This window comes from Chrysemys picta, chromosome 9 (genome assembly GCF_011386835.1).
Source record: "Chrysemys picta bellii isolate R12L10 chromosome 9, ASM1138683v2, whole genome shotgun sequence".
Taxonomy (NCBI): domain Eukaryota; kingdom Metazoa; phylum Chordata; order Testudines; family Emydidae; genus Chrysemys; species Chrysemys picta.
The window spans coordinates 97,894,162-97,919,787 of record NC_088799.1 but is presented as its reverse complement, the minus strand read 5'-3'; positions in this window follow the sequence as shown (position 1 = coordinate 97,919,787).

The following is a 25,626-nucleotide window of genomic DNA, read 5'->3' as shown; positions in this document are numbered from 1 at the left end:
TATATAAAAAATGTAACGATCATAATGTCAGCCACATTTAACCTTCTTTGATCTCCCATGATTCTTTGCACTAAGGGCTCAAGGAAAGGCCCGAGCTGACTGCTTGATAACTGAATGAGTGATTATCCTCCTTGTTAATGGACAATGATATAGAAAACTCTTCCATATGTACGGAATATTAATGAGGAGCTGCACAAGCTGAGATAAGACTATAAGATGCTGCAAGCAATCACTTATAAGAACACTATGAAAAATATTCATCATCAGAAACATTGCTAGAGTCAGGGTCTGTGTGTGAGAGAGGTGAGAAGGGGGGCAGCCCTCTAGCCAGCTAATTGACAGTATAATTTAGAGACAGGAATGTCTTCCCCTAGCGTTCCTAAGATTGAGTTTTATTGGTTTGGCGCGTACAGCAGCAACATTTGGGCACCTGACAGTGTGAGCAAGGTAAATCACAAGGAGTTTGCCCTCACCTGCTAACGCCCTCACTGCCACATATTTGCAACCAAGACAGAATCCAATCCGTTTTGTAAAGAACGGTTATTGAACATGGGTTGGGTTCCATCCGCTTGGGAGGCTGCTTGTGTTGTCAGGGCACCTGAGATGCTCCTATTATGAACAGTGGCTGGAGGCAGGGCATTCTCAGCATGGAGTTTTTGCCAGTGGGACTTGCTTTCCTCCTTCCCTTTTAGTGGCAGATTCTGCTCTCATACCCATGCATGGTAACAAATCCATGTACTGAGGGTAAGATTACAGTTCCTTGATACCTCACGTGCAGGGCCGTAAAGCCGCAGCTAGAACCCTGGTTCTGTAGCTTCAAAAACCCAGGCCTCTACCGCTTCTTTTACAGATCAGCTCCTTTATCTGAAGTTCTCTTATTCCCTCTTTTGACCAGCCAAAATCCCTCCTGTAAGGGGAGTGCTTGGCAACTCAGGAACCCTTGTAAACCGAACACATGCCCATAGCAACAGATTTATACAGCTATCCTTCAGCTACAGCATGATGTTCGAAACACCAGCCACAATCCCAGCTCTGTAAAACCACCTCTCCTCTACTACGACCTGCAGATATGAACTGCAGATCGGCTTCTCTGCAAACCGTAACTTCACATGCCTCCTGGATTAATCAGGAAGCTGCTAATTTACAGTAGAGGTGCCCGTGAACCTGATGCATTTGCAAAGCACCAGTTAATGGTACAATGGGATTTTCCCACCCCCTGCCAGCCCAAGCACCAACACCTCATCATTGACTACACGCATTAAGATCTTCAGCAGTCACACTTGTCAAGCGAGAGGTGACACAACTTACCACTACAAAAATTAGTGGGAACAGCTTGCGAATTGTCAGTAGACATCAGGCACAATGATTTTTTTCTTCACTTTTTGCTATTTACTCATTTAGGCAGTTTTAATAGATTTACAGATCCTTGCCAGGTAAATATCAGAAACCAAACAATAATCATTACAACAGGGAGCTTTTGATTGAAGAGACTTTATATAGGATGGAATATAATCATCAGCTCTCTCTGTTTGTCAGGGTGCTACCATACCACGGAGTGAGCATCATTTCTGACATGCCATTTCTAGTCATTGTATTACATTGAGTGAAATCTCTGATTACTCATGTTTAACAGACCAGTCATGTCTATAAAATGTTAATATTCCAAAAAATTGTACAGGTGTGTTCTTTTTCTTGCCGATGGATGTACTTTGTCTGTGTATGGAATAAATGGTAACCAAATATCTAAGTATCTATTTGTCTGCTGTCTATTTTCTGGGTACATAATGTGGGGTGTGTTAATTTTTCCATAAACACCCTCTCTTTGTCCCCCGTCCCCCCCCTTTTTTTGAACCATTCCTCTGCAGCTGGACTAGTTTGCTTTTTCCAAGGGAGGCTATCAGAAGCCATAGCAGATGAGAGATTAATTCTTCATTTCCTTTTTCTAGGAAGCTCCCAAAGGATCATTTGGTAATAAATACCCAATTTGTGATATTTGATTAAGGATTTACACTCTAATGACTGGACACGTCCCCTGTATTTGCACAAAATCTCCTCTTTTGCCACAGTTTCTCCAGCATTCATCCTCCTTTAGGCCCTATATACATTTCTAACCTGATTGGTGCATAGTACCATTGAAAGTATCAGGGGGTAGCCGTGTTAATCTGTATCTACAAAAACAACAAGGAAACTGGTGGCACCTTAAAGACTAACAGATTTATTTGGGCATAAGCTTTCGTGGGTAAAAACCTCACTTCTTCGGATGCATAGAGTGGAAGTTACAGATGCAGGCATTATATACCATTGAAAGACTATTTTGAAGAAATGTTCTCGAGGCACACTGCTGTTTAACATCACAAAAGGAGGAGTCCGTTTGGGATAGCTGTGCATATGTTGCCCTGGATTATTAATGAACAAGTTGCCCCTGCAATGAGTTTTCTCCCCACCCAACCGCTGCTTTGGAGAATCAGATGATGGTGATCTAGGGCAATAGGTATAAAAGGCAGAACAGCAAACAGAGGTATTGAAACCCAGTTTTGATTCCCTAAGCCTCCTTGCGGTGACAGATTCCACAGGCCAATGTGGCCTGTCTGCAGAGGCCCCTGCCAATTTGGGGCCCCCAGAAAAATCTCCCCCTGCCACAGCGCCGGGGCTGGAGGAGCTCTCGCTTCTTGCCATGGGCACAGAGCTTCTCTGGTCTCAGGGCCATGGCGGCAGGGGGGAAGGGGAGTTGGAAAGAAGCTAGTGGGGGGCGTGGCCACGGGGAAGGGGGTGGAATGGAATGGGGCCATGGATGGGGCAATGGGGAAGGGGCAGAACAGAGTGGGGCTGTGGGTGGGGTTGCAGCATAAGGGGCAGAATAGAGGTGGGTCCGCCAGTGAAAGGAGTGGGGTGGGGCCACAGTTCTGGCACTGCCCCCCCCCCCCCACTTGCTCCAGCCCAAGGCCCCAGGAGACCTTAATCTGTATCTGCTCCTTGGAGCTGTTAAAATCTTCAAAACTGATGAACTACGGTGAAGTGAGATCTACTAGCCTGTATTTTAACTCTGTCATGGGCACTTGATTCACTGCTGTAACACAATTTACTAGCACAGCTGCTTCAGCCACGGAACCACTGCATCTAGCAGGAGCTCAGCAACCATATGGCCTTGCATGACTGGGTGGGTCAACCAGGACCAATTGTGACCTACGTTAATTTGACTTAGAACACGGGGGGGTTGGTTGGAAGTTTTCCATGGAATCTGCTTTGCAATGTCTAATTCCCATGGAAATTTTTTCATTTTTCATTGGAAAAAAAAAAACCCTACACCTGTCAACTGTTTTTCAGACAAAATCTGAACTATTTTGGTGAAAAAACATTTGTTTTGTTTTTGATGAACTTTTCCAGGCCCCCTCCTCCCATTCTCCAACCAGCTTCAGTACGAAGGCAGCATGGCAGTAGGGTGGCTTATCCGTTTCTCTTGTAACAGCGACCGAGGCCTCTGGCACACACAAAAGCAATGACTGAGTGAATACAGAAGCTGGGACTCGGCGAGAGGGGATGGATCACTCAAAATTGTCCTGTTCTGTTCATTCCCTCTGAAGCACCTGGCATTGGCCACTGTTGGAAGACAGGATATTGGGCTAGATGGATCATTGGTCTGACCCAGCATGGCCATTCTTATGTAGCAGTGTGAAAGCAAATTAGACTCCAGATGGGTGCAGCAGTCCACCCCTGCAGATCACAATGCAGGATCAGAGCCCCAGGTAGACTATAGAGAGACAAAGGCTCCTGGCCCTGGACCTCCAAGCCATCAGAGAGCATTGTTCCCCATTAATGAAGTCAATGCATCTTGAATGGGCACAGCAGTCCACCTGTGTGTCTCGCAATGCATTATTGGGTGTAGGTTTTTAATAAGCTCGCCCATCTTGAGGTCCATGAAAAGTAAACACACATAAATCTCTCTCTTCCAGCACTGCCAGCAGGAACAAGCTCGACATTATTGTTGGGATTGTATATCTATCTCTATTGCATAGAGCTGTATAAACCTTGATTACAGCACGATCTGCATTTTGGATGCAGGAGGGGTGGCGATGGGTGCAGATCCCTCAGCATACTGCCTGTGAGCTTTGCAGTGGCACAAGTTCCAAATCACAGCAGTGCAATCATAGCCACGTCTAGTAGTTTTATGCTACCCCGCACCAGTTTTGTGTGTCTAATGCAGAGCGCATGGCTTTTATTGCACATCCAAACAATATTTAGCTTTCCTTAAACATGGGAAATCCACTTTATTCTTCCCCCTATAGCTAGAGAAATGTAATTTTTGTAAGTTCTAGAAAATTTAGTAGATTTGAAAACTATTTCTGTAAAAATCCTTTATCTGCCTCCCTTCAGAAGTGCAGCAAATCCTAATATGATTTATCAAATGTCCTTGCATCTGAAAGGCATTGTGGCTACTGAAATAATGAACTACTTGAAAGTCACATTTAATTTACTTCCAAAGAAACAAGCTAGCATTGCTCAAGGTTGCTGGGGAAACAGGAAAGCTTCTTTAGATCAGTTTGCGGCAGAGAGGACTTGCTGATATTTTGCAATTTGCACATGCTCCTCATAACTTTAACAATCTCTTATTTTCAGGAGCCTATTCCTGGCTTTGTATTAAATATTCATCCTCACCTCCGCAATATGGCCTTGTTTTCAGCTGAGCATTCAGATTAATAAATCTGGATTTAAAAAAAAATAAGCTTCTTTATCAGATCATGTACATTTTTAATTTATTTCATGGGGCCATTTAATCAAAGAATGCATCCAATTTCAGCCCTTGAGAAGCCTACACTAGGCAATAATAGCTCATTTCTTGGGTGTCCTCGGTACCAAAGCTAGGCATGATTTTTGGTTGAATGAGACCGTTTTTAATATCTCTTATTAGTCACATTTAGACTTTCCTGACTTGAAGGAAAGTTTCCACATTTTTCTAAGCTGTAAAATTCAGTTGCCTGCTGCACTTGCTGCTGGTACTAAAAAGAAAAACAAGCGCATTTGAAAACAACGTGCAAGTTTGGTTGATTCTGTTAACACCTGTATTGGAGGTGAATTGGAAGCCATGTTTCTAGGAATGGCAATATACTCAGTGGGGAGGAGGGATAGCTCAATGGTTTGAGCATTGGCCTGCTAAACCTCGGGTTGTGAGCTCAATCTTTGAGGGGGCCACTTAGGGATCTGGTGCAAAATCAGTACTTAGTCCTGCTAGCGAAGGCAAGAGGCTGGACTCAATGACCTTTCAGGGTCCCTTCCAGTTCTATGAGATAGGTATATCTCCATATTAAAAAATATAATGTAACATATACCTCTTCAGTGCCATCATCACTGCATTCCAAAGTTACTTTGGGGTCACACTGCTGAAAGGGAGGTGTGAAAGCTTATACTCTCACTCCCCAGGCTGTGGATACACAGAAGAATTCATCAGCTTCTAGTGTTGATCATCTGGCATAGTTCATTTGGATTTTAAAATATGTCCTTCTTTGTGCAGCTGGGTTAAGTACGGTACACAGAGCTCAGATTTTACATTGACTCAGAGGTGCAGCTAAGATTCGCTCGTGGTATTTTCTTAATTCTCAGACCTTGGCTCTAACTATTAGCCAAGACAGCTCTCTCTCATAGGACCTGGCTTTACACAAGGGAACAATCTGATGAAATCCCATCAGTAATATGAATTGCAGGAGTGGGAGTCTGAAGTTATCTATGTAATACTATTATTACTGCATATCACCCACTCATTTAACTGCCAAAATTCTGTTAATCAAGAATTTCGTTTTTTTAAAAACCCACAGGCTATATGAAAGCGTCGGGAGTGTCCAGCTCCAGACCGCTACCAATTACTCTCATAGGAATGGAGAGGGACTGACACAGTTCAACGTAGAACATTCACTAGATATAGTACCTGTACTGTTGTCTCAAGATGTACCCCAGAGATATTCACAGGACCTTAATAGAGTTACCCTGTCAGCATTCAGGTGACATAATCTAAGAGCTTATTACTTATAGTACTAAGCAATGCATTGTGCGTCACCCATCAGATAAGAAGATGGCATGGCTTTCTTCCTAGTTCTCCCTATTTTGGCTTCAGATATCATCCCAGGCCACTGAGTCTCATTGGTCACTGTTTTCACAGGGTTGCGTTCACCTCACCGCCCAGTCTACCACAACGTCTCTCCTTACATTCTTTCACACAATCACATAGTTTAAAGTCTTTCTGTGACTCTCCATCAAGCCTCCAGCGAAACTGTCTTCACATCATTTCATTTGGGATCAGCTGCATTTTTCACATTATATCTGTAGTCAGGCTTTTGGGTTATTTAACTTCACTGGGGCATTGCTTCTTATTTTGCTCCTTGCTTAGCGCTACCTTCAAGTGAGGTGAACTGGAGAAGGAGAAGGAAGAGGGGAACTGGGAAAGGTAAGGAATCATAGGAGGAACCATGGAAAAGAGATAAACATGCAAGGACGAGGGACCATCTTTGTTATGTGTTTGTACAGCACCTAGCGCTCTGAGGTCCTGGTCCTTGACTGGGGCACCTAAGTCCTACCATAATACAGATAGTAAATAATAACAAAGGGGAAAAGATGGACATGAGTACACAAAGACAAGGTAACAGACACACCTTGGATAGGAGAAAGGGTTTGTGATGAAATTCATGAACCAGAAGGAGCAGCTGAGCCACCCACAGGAGCCCTGCATTTGACCTCTCCATAGGAAGGGAAGAGGCTTCTGTCTCAGCAGGAAATCTGGTATTGCTGCAGGGCCTGCGTGACTCTTCTGCTACTGCTGAAGAAAGACCAAGTTGCAGACAGGCTGCCTCTCCTCCAAAAGCTCTGGTACGCAGGGGTCCTGGAGCATATCACATCCGATGCAGTGATTTTCTGATCACTCTCTTGTAAGTTGAAATATTTCTGCCCGCCAGCCCAGCGGCAAGAGTGACCCCATGTGACTGAGGGTGATCAGCCACATAGCATGAACGACTAGTCTCCGTGAGATTTCATGAAGAACCCATGATGTGACTGAATCTCATTTGCCCACAGTACGACAAGCCTGAATACCAATGGCAGCTGAAGGGAACCAAAATCAGCTCAGGAATGATTCACTCACCATAGAAGAAGCTAAATTCATACTACAATTCAGCCAGCTCTGCTCTTTGTATTGTAGCATCCCCATTGTTAAAATCCCAGGAAGAGGGCAGGGGGGTTTGTCAGGCATAAAATTCCTGTATTCTGATGCCTCTTTATTTGGGCCTCCTCTTCACTGCTAAAAAAGGTGTCCTTTTTACCTCAGGATAACTAATGCATGTGAGCTATCCTGAAGTAAAAATACAGTGGAGGCAAAGCACTTCAGTTTTATCATGAGGTAAACCAGGTGAGGTCAATCCAGGTGGAAGTATAGTACTGACCTGGCCTCCTGTACCTCTCAGTAAGCTAAAATGCCTTGTCTGAACTGTGTTTTTATCTTAGCATAGCTCATGCTCAGTACTTACCCAGCCGTAAACATACATCTTTATTAGCAGTGAAGACAAGGTCTTGGAGTGGAGTGGCTGCCCACCCCTCTGAGAGCATTGTTGTCCACATCTGCTTCTCAGCTGTCTAATGGCAGCCTAAACAATTTTCATTCACGCTGGGAAAGAGTGTGGTAGAAGAGCTGAGGATGAGACAGACTCTTGGGGGATGAATGTTAGACTGACAAGCGCTGTATCAGGCCTGAGAGATTATTTCTACTGGACATTTCCCCCCTCAACAGCAACTGTAGGGCTGTTATGTAAGTATCTAATTGATGCTTACTTGCTGATAAATACAAAAGAACACACTTGTGTGACACAAAAGTGTGCCACTGCTGTGGTGATCCATCCGTTTTAAGCCACAGGTGCCAGCTGCTATACCTGCGATGGATTAGGAAGGGGTGCTTCACAATGACACCACAAAACACTAACGAAACATCCCATGCAGTCTAATCATCCCTCTCAGAAGGGCTCCCTAGCTCACACGTTGCTCTCTCTCATTTCTATTATTTCCCCTTATTTGTCAGTGCTGCTGAAAGGGGACCGTACTTGCTTTAGTTTCAACGAGTGATTAAACGTGATGCCAATATTTTAAGTAACCTGATCACATCCTAAAATATCTGCATCTAATCTAAGTGGTTCATCTGCCAGAAGCGAGTAATACGGAAACAGTATTGGTTTAGATATGCATCAGCAAACAGTTAAAGTCGTCTTTTCTCAAGACTAAAATAACGTCTCACAAATATCCTTGATGGCTTGCAATCTAGGCTTTGTTTTGGGCAAAGCTTGCAAATGCCTGCTGATGCCTCTTTCTCCCTCACTGATCTGGAAGAAGGAGTAAAATATGGCAAATGATACAAAACCGAGGAGTTGCAAATACCACTTGGAACAGCAGTGTACACATGAGTTTTCAGTCCAATCAGTGGCAAATTAGCCACTGGGCCGATGGGGCCCATGCCCAGGGACACATTTTAACCTTGGTGGATACGTTTTAACCTATCAGATGTGCCGATGATAGGACATGATTTTCTGCAACCATCAATGCAATGGATGTTGGAGTCTGTAGCGAAGAATATGGACTAATCCCGAAAATGGAAAGAACAAAATACATGTACGTTGACTTGATCAATAACAACAGCATTCAAGTGGACCTCGTGGTTATCAGTTAAGCTGTAGAGGCAGTAGATTGAATTTGGGATCATATGTATCTATACAAGGAGGCTGCTCCAAAGAAATCAGATGACTGGGGATGGCTCACTCGGCCCTGGCCTCCCCTACGAAAGTGTGGAAAAACTGGCATCTTGAAATGTATGAAAGTTCGACTGGTGAAAAGCTTATTTCCCCCCCCCATACTAGCTTGTGGATGTGAATCCTGAGTAATTAACGCTGCTGACAAGAAGAAAATGGAACCTTTCGAGATGTGGTGCTGATGAAGACATTTATATATCTCCTGGATGGAAACGAAGATGAATGCTTATGTTAGAAATATTATTGGAGAAAAGCAGACTCTGCTCTTGGAAATCAACAGGTGCAAACTTATGTACTTTGATCGCATCGTGCAGAGATATGGAAATACCCTCAAGAAAGTTACGGGGAGGGTGTCATCGTAGTAGGGGGACGAGCAGAGAGGAGATGGATTGATGGTGTGTGGCAGATCATTGGGAGGTCAGCTGCTGAGTGGCAAAGTCTGTGATGGATCAAGAAGACTTCCAAAAATTCTGCTGTGATGTCACCAGTATTCAGACTTGAATAAATGGACTTTATTTTCTTACTTAATGGGATGAACTAAAGAAAGGGAAAATTTAACCTGAGTATGGGGGAAACTGCCGGACAGTGAGAACTACTAACCTAGGAAGCAATGAATGTGACTAGAGTCCCATATCTTGGTATAAAGCTACACTTGTCAGAGTACCAGCAAATGCAAAATAGGGAATAATCCTGCTCTGGCAGGAGCATGAATTGGTTATTTTTGTCTCTGGATTCTATTATTAAATAAGTATTTCATAGGTGCATCTGAGAAGGGAACTAGGCTTGTGATAGTTTGTGCTGTGCTGTACAACCAGAGGAGAACTGACTGTTAAATAGCAAATCTTACCCCCACTGCCACCTTGACCAGCAATGACAATGCAGCTACACAAACAAGGATAGTCAAGAAGCCATGTTGGCTTGTGCAAAGGAAAGAAGAAAAATAAAGGAGGAAAAGAAGAAACTAATCAAGAAAAAATGAAATTTAAAAAGGAAATGACATTTAAACTGCATGAAAAAGGGAAATATTAGTAGGGGAAGAAATGCAGTTTCCAAGGAGCTAAGCAAGGATAAGAGATAATGGAGAATGAAGAAAAAAAAAAAAAAAGCCCCAGAAAGTACTTGCCAAAGTTTGTTTAATTTAAAATATTGCTAAATCTGTCAATGTACAGTGGTGTATACATTCAGATTAGTGTGTCCTTGGGCACTCTAACAGAAACATACAATGAAACACTAATAGGGTTAGGTGCTCAGTGTCTAAAGCCGCACAAGTGCCATTTGACGCAGGAGTTGCTAGGGAAGGGTCTCCACCCCGCCCCCCCACCATTAATTAAGTGAATTTAGTGCTTGTGAGAAGGTGCCAGATTGACAGCCCTGAGACTGAAGTCCTCTATTCACAGAGCAGCTACAGCACAGCTTCCTCACGCTGCCTCTCGACCCTGACCTGGAGGGATCACCTCTAGTGGTGAGATGGCACTTTGGTTGCCATGCCCATTCATTCTTTGGCCTCTCCGGGGAGGCTGCCAATAAAGGTGCTAATTAGGCCCCATTGTAATGGAGGTTTTTGTGTCGCGAGCACCTGTCCATTAAGGATTGAACCGGAGACACCAACTCGTTTCATGCAGGCCACGAACAACCATTGACTGGTAATGATTTTCAGACACTGCTGACCAGAGGCAGTGCTGCTTAGAGGGGGTGTATGTGTGGGTGTTGAAGGGAGACTTGAGATCCCATCAAATTTCACTCAGCAGTCTTACAGAAAATATGAGGCGTGTCCTACTACCATGCTAGGACACTCGGATCTTCGTGGTCTTTTAAGCAGCTGATTCCCATTTGGTGGACTCCTAGCTCCTCTACCCTTGACTTCTGTATGAGGGTAATCAAGCTATACAGAAAGCGGGAGCAGAGGACCCCAAGGGAGAACACAAGAAGCACGTTAGCCTCCTCAGGAGAGTGACCTCCAATCCCTAGCACTCCGTCAAATTAATAGGATGAACTTCTGCCACCCCAGCCAGTGGCCCTGGTTCCCCCTCCAGTGAGAGGGAGTGATGAAGAAGGGACGCCAGGTTCCCACTGCTTATACTGATCTCTGCAGAAGAGGATTTCACTAGTGAACGAGGAAGCCCTAGTGGCCAGCCAGACTCTCCACTGGTTATAATGGCCTGCAAGGTTAGTTGGGAGTGGGATGCCAAGACGAAGTACTTAAAAGGCTCTAGGGCATGTAGGTACAGATTGAGAGAACGTACCTTCTCTCCTCCCCATTTAAAATTCAGGGCCTTTTCTCCGTTACTGTCTGTGACTGATGACCTAGAAGTGAAAGTCCCCTAATCCCTGAGCCATCCAGCCCCCTCAAAAGTTCCCCCTTTGATTGACTAAGCATAGGAAAGTGTCAAATAAAAATCCCACCAGAAGTAACTGGAGAGCTAGTTCAAGGTGTCTGTGGTGACTGGTGGTATGTAGAGAGTGCACTTGCTTTACAATAAAAGGATTTCTAAATGTATGTTTTGTTCCTCAGAAGAGTTTGATTCCATCCCTGTATTGTCTTTTACCTTTTTCAAGGTGCAATGGAGAGATATAGCAGTTTAGAGTTTTTGACATCTGTAAAGAGGCTGAAAAACATTATCAGGAAAGAGCCAATCTCCTCGAACAGTTGAATAGAGCTTGCACTGCTGATAAAGGTTTGGGTGAAAGATGAAATGAAAAAGGTGACTATAGCTGCCTGTAGCAAAACATGCTTTTCTATAGCACTTTTGCCCCTGTCTTGTGTGTTTATTCTGAATGCATATTTGGTGCTTTATGCAACTTTACTGCTGAATGGAGCGTTCTACTTAGCATGAACTTTTTGACCGCCTCATTTTCTGAAAGGATTTCACGGGTTATGCATTAGTCCCATTGACTTTCCACTGAAAAATAATGTGGGAAGCAGCAAGGCTGATAAGGATTGAACAGAGTGAGACGGCGTTGGCGTGATCAGTGTTGGGAATCCCAAATTTTTGCTCAAAGCATGGTACAGAAACAGCTTCATCTAAGGCCTGGTCCCCACTAAGTCCCCAAATCGGACTAAGGTACGCAAATTCAGCTACGTTAATAACGTAGCTGAATTCGAAGTACCTTAGTCCGAACTTACCGCGGTCCAGACGCGGCAGGAAGTCTCCCCCCGTCGACGCCGCGTACTCCTCTCGGCGAGCTGGAGTACCGGCGCCGACTGTGAGCACTTCCGGGATCGATCCGTGATCGATTTATCGCGTCTTAACCAGACGCGATAAATCGATCCCAGAACATCGATGGCGTGCCGCCGGACCAGCCGGTAAGTGAAGACTAGGCCTAAGTGTCATTTAGGGTCATTGACTCATCTCAGGTTTCAGAGTAGCAGCCGTGTTAGTCTGTATCCGCAAAAAGAAGAACAGGAGTACTTGTGGCACCTTAGAGACTAACAAATTTGTTAGTCTCTAAGGTGCCACAAGTACTCCTGTTCTTCTTTTTGACTCATCTCAGTGTCACACACTGCACATGAAATTTCTTTAATTTTTTACACAGCTTTCAAAATTATGCATCTCTTTCTTTTTTCTTTACTCTTTTTCCTGTGTTTTTGATACACAATGGTTACATATTCTTCGGAAAAAGATGGCCAAGGTTTCCAAAAGTGACTGGTAGTTTGGCATACCTCAAAATTTAGGGTGGCCACCTTGGCACAGCTTAAAGGGCCCTAATTTTCAAAGGTCAGGTGTTGGCACTTTCTCAACCTCATTTGGGCATGGTTTTGATATATAGGCTCCCCGACTTAGGGTAATCAAGCTATACAGAAAGCGGGAGCAGAGGACCCCAAGGGAGAACACAAGCAGAATGACCCCATTGTTCGAGAACACTCAAATTTTGCGTAAGTCAGAAACGTATACCTAAACCATTACGCAAAAAAACCAAACCAAAACCAAAACAAAAACCCACCTATTTCTAGCTTACAGAACCTTTTCTGTAAGTGCTGATTTGTGTAAAAATCCGGTTTGCATAATCCGGGGGGAGTCTGTATTGGGCTGAACTGGGCACAACATTGGGACTCAAGAAACAGTACACAGTTAACTTAACAGGTTCCAGTCGGATGATCATAAACCATCACCGCTGTTGTATGCCAGTTGTCCATGCCATTTTCATTCTCTCTTCTAACCCAGTCCCTACGAACCAGCTCTCAGTGGTATTGGAACTTCTAAAAAGTGTACAAATAGACAAGGGGTGCTTAGTGCAGGGGAAGTCTTTGTTAAGGAGAGGTGGATGCTGAAATATTGCTAAAGCAATCAGTTAAAAAAATACGTAAGGGTGGGATTCTTCAAACACGCTCAGTGTCGACCTAGCTCTGCTCCCACTGAAGTAATGAGAGTTTTATCACTCACTTCACTGGGAGCAGAGTTGCTTTGGAAAATCCCATGTTAACTGCATAATCAGCCCTACTGTCTGTATCACAAATCCACGCTGACTCTCTGCCCTTGCATATCTTCCTTGGAAGCATTTTGAATACTGCGGTTCTCCAACACCCTAAAACATTCAGAATGACTTTGAAGACTAGGGCGTGGGTTTTGATCGCCTTCATGCTGGTGCAGGTTGGGTAGAAGAATGCCATTGAAGTCAGTGAAGCTGTACAGTTGGTGCGAGGATAGACGCAGGCCTGCAAATCCACTTTTAACTGCCAGTCCCTGAAATCCAGCAGGTCAGATCTTCAAACTAGCATCTGACAGTCAGAGCCAGAAATCCCAGTCTACCAAGAGAAAAATCCAGCTCTCACACTGCTTCAGTGGCAGAGAGGGGCCTTAAAGCAGGTCCAAATGTCCCTGGAGAGTACTCCCCATGTGAGTCTGACTCACATAGCTTCAGGAATGGCTCTATTCCAGCCCCCTTCCCCCTCTCCAGGGTAGGGAACATGCAGGGCAGGGGGTCAAGGGGTGTGTGGTCAGCTGCCCCAATTCTTCCATTGAACTCAACAGCAAAGCTCCCATTGCCTTCAATGGTGCAGAATCACACACAAGGAGGCCATTGTAGCCAGCCAGGATGTAAACTAGAGTAGCCCTGACAAGTCTAGCCACTGAGCACTGGGGCCTTGGTGTCTTTCTGGGATTAAAACTAGATTAAAAGCAGGTCAGAGAGTTGGAAGAGCGTCCCTCATGCTCTGCCAATGAGTTTGTAGATGGATACATTTGAACACAAAAAGGCACCAAATCCCAGTTCTCTTCTCAGTACCAGTGCACACCCCTAGCAAACACCTAGAAATTGGGCACGTTTTTCATGCTCAGAATGGCTATGTGCACTAGGTGTTTCATTAAACAGGCATCAACAGGCTTATGTGCTAAATCTTATTACCAGGACTTTTAAAAATCCTGATCCCTTATCAAGTGGAGAGAAAACAAACGCACTGCTTAGGACCATGGCAGGAGATAATGAGGTGTACATCATTGTAAACGGTCATCCTACCAAAAGCTGAGTAGACTGGTGACAATTAACAGCTGTAGTGAAAATTAAGGGAGGCATTAAAGGATATCAATCCTGTGAATGCTGACATTGATGTTACTGTGTCAGTTGGGAAAAAAAAAACCCCTTGTAATTAATTGTAATATATAGACAAGGTGATGAGGACATACACCCAGAGAGAGAAACCCACAGGCGCCCTGGAATGAAAAGCAACATGCAGGACAAATCAGCCCTTAAAGGAGTAATTTTCACCACTAAAACTGCTGGGGTGAGGACAAAGAGTATAGCACAAATGAAGCAAGGCAACAAGGTGAGTAAAAATAAGACTGTTATGTCTCTCCTGAAAGAGAACAGATCAAAAAATAGAGTATTGGAAAAATGTTATTTGGGTTCTGCAAATTTGTGGGATACACGTATGTCTGAAAGTAATGAGTTGGTAGTTACCCTTTTATGCTAGTACCACAGAAAGATGCATTCCATATTATTATTATATTTTAAATGCAGTAGTATCTATATTTCCCTGTCAAGATCAGGACCCTGTTATGCAAGGTGCTGTCCAAACAGTAAGAAATAGCACTTGTTCTGAAGAGCTTACAATCGAAATAGACAAAACAGTCAGAAGACTGGAGGTGAAATGATTTGCTTAAGGTCACTGGTAGAACTGGGAATAGAACGTAGGTTGCCATAGCCCTAGGCTACTGCCCTATTCACGGAACCAGGCTGTCTCTTTATAAAGAAAGCAGTGGGGACTTGGACAGTGCCTGTTACTTTGAAGTATCAAAGCGTTTGCTGTAATGGAGACCTGAACACTGACTGGGAAATTAATCTTCTAAAGTTCATGGATTTAAGTGCAGTTGGGATCTCTTTTCTTCATCAGCGGCGAAATGGTGCAGGAAGAACAATTTCTAAACCAAAGCAGTCTGTTTGGACCATCACTGCCGGGTATATAAAAAAAAAAACGGCCAAGATTTTCAGAAGTGGCTAGTGACTTCTAGTGTCCAAATAGAGACACCAGTGAGGGGTTTGGTTTAGAAAAAACTGTTGAGTTTGTCTTCTGAAAATCCCCTTGGTGTCTCACATTGGACATCCAAAAATAGAGGAACCTTAAATCACTGCATACTTTTTTCCAGTGAAAAATAACTTTAATAAAAACAAACATTTTATGAAAAAAAAATCAGTTTGAATTAAAAAATTTTGGTTTTATAAAAATAATAATAATCCATGTCAGGTTTTTCCTCTACTCATTTTATTTTCCTTAAAAGGAAGAAAAATAGGAGGGAAGGGGAACAAAAGTTGTGCCATTTAGTCAAAACTGGAAAAAATAAAGAAAAATGAAAAAAAAAATCATTTTTTCCCCAAAGAAAGCACTGTTTTTATGACTAGCCCCAGAAATAAATATTAGTCATTAGGATTTCAGAAAGGGCCTCAACTGAGATCTTCCGGGGACAGTGAAAGATTTATGGAAATGAGGAGGCTCTTTACAAATATAAATACAACTAATTTACTAAAAATCTTATTAGAGTTATCAAACGTGTTTCAAGAAATTTTCCTGTTAAAAATCCATCTGACTTTCCTACAGATTCTCCCCAGAATGAATCAAAAGTTAATGGCGGATGAGTCGCTTTTCCTTTATCAGTGTTAGGGCCAAATCCCAATGCCACAGAAATCAATGACATTGGTACCATTGTTCTCAAAGGGATTTGGGCTGAAATAGAAAATCTTTCTTTTACTTAAAGTACATTACTAAAGTCATGGCTAAAACACAGTCCAGTGTTCTAAGAATGGAAGATGTCCCATGACTTGGGAAAGTTTGTTGCCACATAAAATATCATTTATAATTCCAATTCCTCTACGACCCTGTACTGGAAACTAAAACTTGTAAGACAAAGTTTCTAAATTAGTGTGGGGGTTTTAAATTGCTTTTAGTGTCAGCTGGAACGTTACTAAGGGGTACGTGCTATGGAAACACACATGGGAAGGTCAAAAGAGACACAGAGAACTTCATCCATTTCAACTTAGCTAGGTATGACTGCATTTTCCAGATCCACTATCCACACTCTGAGGTCATTTCAAGGCACTGAGAAGGAACACAGGGAAGCAGATGTTTGCAGGGCCAGCATCTTTATTCTCAATAAAATAAATCTTCAATCTATCTGATTTGTAATCAAATATGATTTTGTTGCATTCCAGCACAAATATGACACTTTGACTAGTTTGTATTTACAGCCTACAATCTTTGAGCTTCAGCTCTTTATGGTTTGGGGTTCCCCCCCTCCCCTGTTTTTTATTGCTCTCCTTGGTTTCTAAACCCTGTGCTGGGATTATCAAAGGAGATAATCAGAGAGGTACAAAACTAATCAGGATAGCAGCAGAACATACCGGATGAGAAGTATAGCAGACAGTCGTCTTTAGAATTTAACAAGCTCATGTGATTAGAAGTTATTGGCACACCACGATCTGTTTCTCTGGGAGATCAATACAGTGTAGCACTCAGACTGATTTCTTAACTCAATAATGTATATGCTTAATATTTAGTCTTGAAATTAATTTTGTTCTCCTCAATGCTTGTCGGTGTTTAATTTTCATATGCTGTTTTATTGACCTGAGATACAACAATAAGAGTTTAGAAACTTTCAGGTGGCTGTCTTACATTCCGCTGGTTTACCCATAAATACTGCAGCAAAATGGAAATAAAGAGTCCTCTGAAATAGAAACAGCTCCTGTACAATTATTAAAATTTCCGATACACAGTCGTCAGGTTAAGCTGCTCCATAATAACTATCACTGTATTCAACAACTACAAAGGGACGATATAATTTCTTCTCTGAGGCAAAGACATTCCTGGGTGGAAGTAAATGCAGAAAATTCTCCGCTATAACACTAGGCAAGCATATGAAGAGAATCCTAGCTGAACATTCATTTGAATAGGAAAATTAGTTTCAATAGTTGAAGATATTTATTATTGTTCTCTGCTTGCTCATTTTAGTTGGGAATAGCATTTCGGAGAGGACAATAGGTTCTGAATAATTTATAGGCAACCAGTGTTGAATGGCCAATCCATAGAATAGGTCAGAATGGATAGAGCTGTGAAAAACTTGGGCTGACTAACAAATACCCTTCTGCAGTAGCTTTCTAGAGACTTCTACTGCCAGGTGAGTGCAGGGGGCTTCTGACACAGCCTAAACTTAAATCTTTTGGTCTTGGCATGTTTGCTTTTCCTAAGAAAATAACATATGACCAAGAGCAAGGGAGGTAAGGTGATCTAATGGCTAAGGCACCAGGCTGGCTTCAAGATGATGAGGGTTCAAACCCTGGGTCTACCACTAGCTCCCTGAATAAGGCAGAAATTTTAACACTGAGGGTAATTAACCATCAGAACAATTTGCTAAGGGATGTGGTGGATTCTGCATTACTCAAAGTCATTAAATCAAGATCCGACCTTTATGAACATCTAGCTGATATGTTAGAGATCAAGTTCTGGCCTTGAGGCAGAAGTGAATGGGCAAAATTCTGTGGTCTGTGTTGTGTGATCGGTCAGACTAAGGGATCAGAAAAGGCCCCTTCTGGCCTTAACATATATGAGTCTATTAAAAAGGTCCAGCCAGTCACTTCATTTCTGTGCCTCAGTTCTCCATCAATGGGGGTTGTACTTCCCCGCCACACAAGAATGGCGCAAGGATACATTCATTAATTGGGTAAAGCGCTAGATTCCATGGTCATGAGGCTATCTGAGAAGATGACAGAGCAGAGCTGTGTGACTCTCTGGTGCAACTTTCTGATGAAAAGCCATCATAATACTTTAAAAAAACCCACAAAGGACATTACCTGCTACCAGGAGTGCCGCCAGTTTTTCTGCCACCATAGGCAGCGGAAGGTCCTGCCCCGAAATGCCGCCTCCCCACAGAGGCGGCGGAAGTTCCGCCACCGAAATACCGCTGCGGTCGCTGCCCCCCAAATTGTACCGACCTAGGTGATGCCTAGGTCTCCTAATGGGTTGCGCCGGCCCTGCCTGCTACTGCAAAAGTCCAGCCACACTATGTCCAGTCTGGCTGCTAGCAGGGAATTCTGTCAGCATTTTTAGACACTTTGGCCCTTTAAGCAACAAGACGGGAATGTCCTTTTATTCTGATAGAGCAGGTTATTGTACTAAGGCAAAGAGTATGCAAAGTAGGCCTTTGCATCCTGGGAAGCTGGTACTTACAGGGTCATCCAGGGGTCAGCTACAATCCTTCAGCCCCCACCCCTCCAATCATCATCATTGATCTAGATCACCCTTCCCACTGGGAAAAAGAAAAAAAGATGGAACTGGGGCCGTAGGAGGAAAATGGAAGTTTCCCTGTAGGAGTGGCTTCAGGTTGTTTCCTCTAGTGGATAGGCTTCCTTCTGGGCAAAACAGCTAGAGATCTATCCTCAAAATCCAGGGTGGTTTGATCACCAGGTCCTTGAGATCCACATCAATATTGGCTAAGTGGCTGGAGGGCAGGAGATTGAGCATCAGACCCTATGTAATGGATACTGCCATTTCTACAGAGCAGAAGCTGGTTTCTGTGTAGTAGGCCCTGGACATGCTTAATACACGGTTCTGTCTTGCAGCACAGACAGAAGCAGAATTTTTCAAAGGCGCAAATGAAAGTTTTGGGGAGCTGGGAGCGCGTGTCGATACGGGGGTGGGGGGGGTGGGGGGGAAGAGGGGCATTTTTAAAGGCACAGTGGCCAGGTGCCTGATGTTTGTGCCTTTGAAAATCTCTCTCTGTATCGCCACACACTCCCAAGCAAAGTCCTGCAAAGACCAGTTTCAGAACAGAATTAAAACCTGGTTCATTTCTGTGCAAGGCAAGACCAACTTCTGCATTGTAATCAGGTTCCTCAGTGTGAACGATTCTACCCTGTTATCAGAACTTTAGAGGGAAAAGATTCCCTCTGAGAAGTAAAGATCGAAACCAAAGTAGGACTTGGATAGAAATGGAGACTCTGGGTTAGAATGATAAGATTGCACCTTAAGGATAGGTGAAAGAGGAAGGAGAGTTAAATGCTGTTGTTAAATATTTGCTATTCAAGCCCAAAGCCAAAGTGGTTGTCTAGGCTAGCACTAGGTAAGAATGCTCTTCGTTTGACTTAATTGCTCAGCTGATTGACAGAAGCAGCCCTGTATTTTTCTGGAGGGAGTGAAGTAAATGTTAAAGATTGCCTGGTGTTTTGTGAAAAGAGCAGAGCAGAGCGGAGGATCATCTTAAGGTCTTCCTCTCCCAGAAAGTACAGTATGTGATGCCTCTCAGTGAAACAACTGTATCCAAGTTCAGTGAAATCTTTACAGCAGACGAGCTGGCTTCAGGTCTTCTTACAAATCTGAGCCAAGATAATCAACAGCCCTCATGGTCATTTCAGGGAACCCAGCTCCTGCGAGCACTGATTAGTTAATGTTTGTAAAGCACATAGTAAAACCCGTATAAACGGTTATTAACATCTTCCAGTTATGGGGTTTGCAGTGCACAAAATGTAACAGTTTCAGGTGAATTTCACAGTAAGGCCTTGGGCTTGTTCAAACCAGCATGCGACGCACAGTGAACCCCCAGGGGGACAGAAACCCACATGAACAGAAAACCTCCACAAAAGATTAATGCAAATGTGAAACCTCACAGCTTCACCCAGCTTTCCTTCTAATATCCAACACGGTGGGGGTGCTAATGATGAGCCGGGTACCCGCTCCCCTGGTCCTGGCAGGTACTGTGCTCCCCTTTCCCTCCATCTAAAGGATTTTTTTTTAGCATTTAACTATTGGAAAGTGCTTTGAGGTCCACTGAGCAAGCAGAGAACCAATAACTCAGTCAAACGCACCAGCATCAACTTTGCATTGCACTCCTTTGGCCATTTTCTCAGCTAAATATAGGAAGCGGTTTATGCAAACCCGGCTCATACCTGAGCTATTTCTTTTGTTGCCAAACTAGAGAACACTCTGGGCTCCTGATTTAAAATGCATGGCTAAAGTTTAAAAACTTGAGTAAGGGGCAATCTTTTGAATAATCCTCCAGGGATTATTGTAATTAAGGGAGTAATCTTTAGCTGCTTCTTAATTTGTCTCTATTTTAAAATGAAGTGCTCTTTCTTGCATAACAAAAGAGAGAAAAAGAGGTGAAAATGACAAAGGCTTAACATTAACTGTTCTTCCTGTCACCTCATGCCTCTGAGAAGTACAACAGGTGGAACACTTAAAACCAAAGAGGCCATTAAAAAAAAAAAGTAACATTTCAGAAAATCCTATGGGAGAAAACAGTTAATGACGAAAAACATTCTCTGTACATATTGTGCAACAGAGAACTGTAATTGAAAACATACTTGATGTCTCTGATTTTGCAAACTCTGACCACAAGCTGAATCTACACTAGCCCTTCCCCCTGTTGGTGATTATGGTAGAGATTTTACTACTGTAAAGGTATCAGTGACTACTGACTTTTTAACCTCTGTGTCTAGTCGTGCCTTTTTTTCACTATTACCAGGAAACCCATGATGAATGAGTGAATTGGGCAAATTAGTGAATAAGCAGCTTATACTGGGGGGAGGGATAGCTCACTGGTTTGAGCATTGGCCTGCTAAACCTAGGGTTGTGAGCTCAGTCCTTGAGGGGGCCATCTAGGGCAAAAAAAATTGGTTATGCTAGTGAAGGCAGGGGACCAGACTTGATGACCTTTCAAGATCCCTTCCAGTTTTATGAGATAGGTATAGCTCCATATATTAATATTATATTAAATGCCAAGTGTTTAAATCAGGTGTCAAACAATTAAAAATATAGAGTAATGGATCACATAATGCACTTTGCTCATTAATTTTACCACTTGGTGTTTAGATTTAATTATTCAGGAGATTTCCTCCTATGCCAGTAACTATCCTGCAGTATATTATGTGAAGAAAATGATGCTTCAGTAAAATGATATTTCTTGCTGTATTAAATCTTTGCTGAGAAGTGGGGACAGACCTTGTGTGAATGACAAGGTGTGTGGATTAGTGATGTTCTGCTGGAATCTTGTAGGAGTTCCACATGGGAATTTCTTGCAGGTAAAGTGGGTATTACTTGATGTCCAACTTTCCTTTTACCCACTAATACCCCACAAATTAGAGCTGAATCGTCTACAGGCTCAATGAAGATGATTAATGTTAAAAAACTTGGAAAATATGCTAGTTCTCAGAGAGCTTTTTTGCTAAGTTAAGTCCTGAGCAGTGGCACAGTTTTTGAATTTCATGACCAATGTGCCATTTTTGGGTGATATCAATCATTGTCTACAACAATGCAAAATCAGTGGGATGATTGCATCAGAGTAGCTGGGTTCTGTTAGTTAAGACCACCTACAGCACTTATGACTTGTTTTCCAGCTAGCCCTAGATACAAAAATTCCGTTTCATGAAATATCGTGACGTTTCGGACATGGTTTTCGGTCTGATGCAGAACAAAACTGAGGTAAAAAAATATACGAGAAAGAGAAAGAGAGAGCAATAATAGCTAATAAAAGCGAATAACCCAGTGATTAGGTCACTCACATGGGCTGCAGAAGACCTAGATTCAAGTCCCATCTCTGAATCGGTGCTAGTCACTGGGGTCTTGACTATTCTGGGATGAGTCTCTCTGCCCCAGGAATTCCAGCGCTTGAGAGACCTTCAACAAAAGTTTTGTTGAGACAGACACTTTTCCACAGAAGGTTTAGTTTTGACAAATTGGCATTTTCAGTTGTTTAATTGAAAAACTCCTGACCACCTCTGACCAGCAGCCATTTTCTATCAGTCATCGCTATTAATGAAGAGCCATCAATTCCTTGAACGCACGAGTAGAAAAATAGGCACGGGGCAGATAATTAGATGTCGATTTTATACCAAATCAGGGCAGAAGCCTGCCTTTAATCAAACTAGCCTCACAGGGTATGCCTACATTGCAAAAAAACAAATATACAAAAACTCTGTGGCAGTGAGTTTCAGAGCCTGGATCAACTCACTCAGGCTTGCAGGGCTCACGCTAAATATAGCCATGTAGACATTCCCGGTTGGGCTGAAGCTCAAGCTCTGAGACACCGCCTCCCGCCCCCACCCCCCTTCCCCACACACAGAGTTTTAAAGCCTGGACTCCATCCCGAGAGGGAAGGGCTACACTGTTATTTTTAGCCCAATAGCATGAGCTGTGCAAGCTTGAGTCAGTTGATCTGGCCTCTGAGACTCGCTGCTGTCTTTATTTTTTTCTTTCCTTCTTTCTTTTGAAGTATAGACGTATCTACAGAGAACATTTCTGGAAACGGGAAGTGGAGCAGTGCTAGCCATGTGTCTGGCACTACAGCTTTCATGCCAGCACATGGCAGTGTAAAAAGTTGGAGACCACATAGGACTTCATGGTCATGGCACACCAAACACCATAAATGTCACTCTCAGGCCTGGTCTACACTAACCCCCCAATTCGAACTAAGGTACGCAACTTCAGCTACGTGAATAACGTAGCTGAAGTTGACGTACCTTAGTTCGAACTTACCGCGGTCCAGACGCGGCAGGCAGGCTCCCCCGTTGACTCCGCATACTCCTCTCGCCGAGCAGGATTACCGGAGTCGACGGCAAGCACTTCCGGGTTCGATTTATCGCGTCCAGACAAGACAAGATAAATCGAACCCAGAAGTTCGATTGCCTGCCGCCGAACCAGCGCGTAAGTATAGACATACCCTTAGTTACAGAGATGACACCAAGGCCATTTTACCCCCAAAGCGGAATCCCCTACTGCTTGAACTAGCCAAGGCTGATGACACAGAGCTACGTAGTTCTGGTTCCATCCAGCAGAGGGCAATGATACACACATACACTTAGTGGGGTGGAACCGTGGGTCAGGGAGGATGAGCAGCTAGGTATATCTCACCGCTGCTTCCAGGAAAGGCAACGTGTCCATGACTATTGCATTCCTTCCATATCATGCTCTAGCTGGACCTCTATAACTAGTCACCCGTCCAGGTCAAGACCCCTGCTGCCAACCCTCTCATAGCTATCTGTTGGGAGCAAAGGCCAGACACTCTCCTAACTCTTCCCCAAACATTAGGTGTGAATCCTTCCCTGCTGCTCTAGTGGGTGGTATAGGAGAACAGGCTCCTTATGCCCTCCCTTCCAACCCCCTAGCATACCCATGCAACAAAGGGGAACTAGACTGGGCCATAACGTTTTACAGTGGGCCAAGAGAGGCTAAGAAATAATTGGTCTGAGAGAGGGCTGTTCTCTTCCATCATGACTGGAGTAGCATAAAGCAACAGCAATGCGGGGCTTTCATGATCACGACAGCTCTTTCAGTTTTTGCTTGGATTTTAGTGCAAAAATAACCTGAAACACATGTTCCGCCCTTTGCAGTTTTGCAGTAACTATAGAAATTAGAGATGGAAAAAGCACTGTTATGTCATCTTGTCCTTCCTTCAAAGGATGAGGGCAGGACTGTTCTTCCCAGTCTATTTTCCAGTGTTTTGTGAAATGCCTTCTCAACTCCCCTTGGAAAACTACCCCACCAGCCAACAGCTGTCACCCTTAGGAAGCTTTTTCCTTTTCTTAAAATGGGACATTCGGAAGGTGAAAGTATTTGTAAACAAATGCTTCTTCTTACTGTGTCAGCAAATGTATTTTGGAGTTGGATTAAACAAGACTTGCAAGATTCTTGAGCTAAATTAAGATCACTGGGCCACAGCTTGAAACATGGGATATGAATTTAGGTTTGGAGCCCCCTGTTGCTCCCAGAAATCCTGTCCTTGGCTGCTCAAGAAGGGAAATGATGCAGGACGCCCTAGAGAGTGTAGTCAAGTGAATAGGGCACTGGATTAGGACTCCGAAATGGATTCTATTATTGGCTCTGCCACTGACCTGCTGGGTGACCTTGGGCAATGCACTGTGCCTCTCTGTGCCTCAGTTTCCCTGTCTCTCAAATGGGGATAATGATACTGACCTCCTTCCATAAAGCGGTTTGAGATCTACTGATGAAAAGAGCTACATGAGAGTGAGGATTACTGTTAGACATTGGAAGAGTGGTGGTGGGTTATCTATCATGGAACTTGAGTTTCTAGTAGCTGTGCCAGGGAAACATTTCAGGGAACACACACAGCCTATCGGAGTGTGATTAGTTGTAAAGGGGGCATAGCTTATGAACGAATGTGTCCTGCTATCACGGCAACCCTAAGAAGCACTCTACAGCATGATACAAAGGGCCTCTGATAGCTGACTCATCATTTAATGGGAGGATCTTTCTTGTGCCAGAGCCACCAGTTGCTCCCTCCCTGTCTTTACACATGCTGCATGGTAGAGTGTTGGTCAAGATAGGATTCAGCCCATACTGTGTATTGATTTACCTTCAGTAAGACAAGAGAGGATAACGAAGGATGGAAATGCTCGTAATTTCCCCACCCAAGTTCCAATGAAGAGTGAGTGAACAAATGAAAATGTATGTTGAGGTTCTCCCTCCATGTTCTTTAAAACAAAGAACAATGGAAGTGTGATAGTTTGTGATTCTATATCCTCATTCTTCCCAGCTGGAATAATGTATACTTTTTTTTTTTTGGAAACATACAAGCATTAAAAAGGATGCAGCCCTGGATTACTTGGCAAGCCTTCAGAGGCAGGTGTTCAACATGCAATTATCTTAAGGACTCCATAAGAATGATTGCTGCACAATACACATTTATCTTTAATCTAATATAGTTTACAGAGTTTTTTCTGACAAATTACACTACGCTTTATGGAAATGTAACATTTTGTATGAATGGCTGGGTGCAGCCATGTTGCATGCTAATGAGTGAGACAAAGTAGCTCCACTCTTATTTGCAACTGGCTCAGACCTTTCCATTAGCAAATTAAAATCTGTTCGAATTTATTTACTAATATATTAGAAGAAGCTTCAGGCTAACCTCCCTGACCTGTATTATATAGCAAACAACTGTAGCAGTGAAAATAATTAATAGAATGTATTGCACCTCCTGTTCGTTTCTCGATTACACCCTGAGGTCAGCTGTATGGTGAGTTTACCATCTGCATTCTGTTACAAGGCCACATTTACTTAAAAATTATCAATTATATTTCAAAATGACTTTCCTTAATTGAACTCTCTTTATTCAAGTGAGCTCTATTTTTAAAAGCTTCGGAAAAGCACCTTTGCTCAAAATCCTTTCCTATTTCAACACCCTAAAGTAACTTTCTATATTACTTAGTCATGACAACTGAGCAAACCCACAAAAGTAACAACATTCTATTTATTTTACTGCATATCAAGTGCATGCCTCAGTATTAGGGCCAAATTCTCTCAAAGTTACTCCTGGTGTAACTCCATTGAAATCAAGTCAAGGATAAGACGAGCCTTTAGAGTTTTCTTTAGCTTCCTTCCAACTATGGGCCCTGGCCCAGGGAACTTTGAATTTAA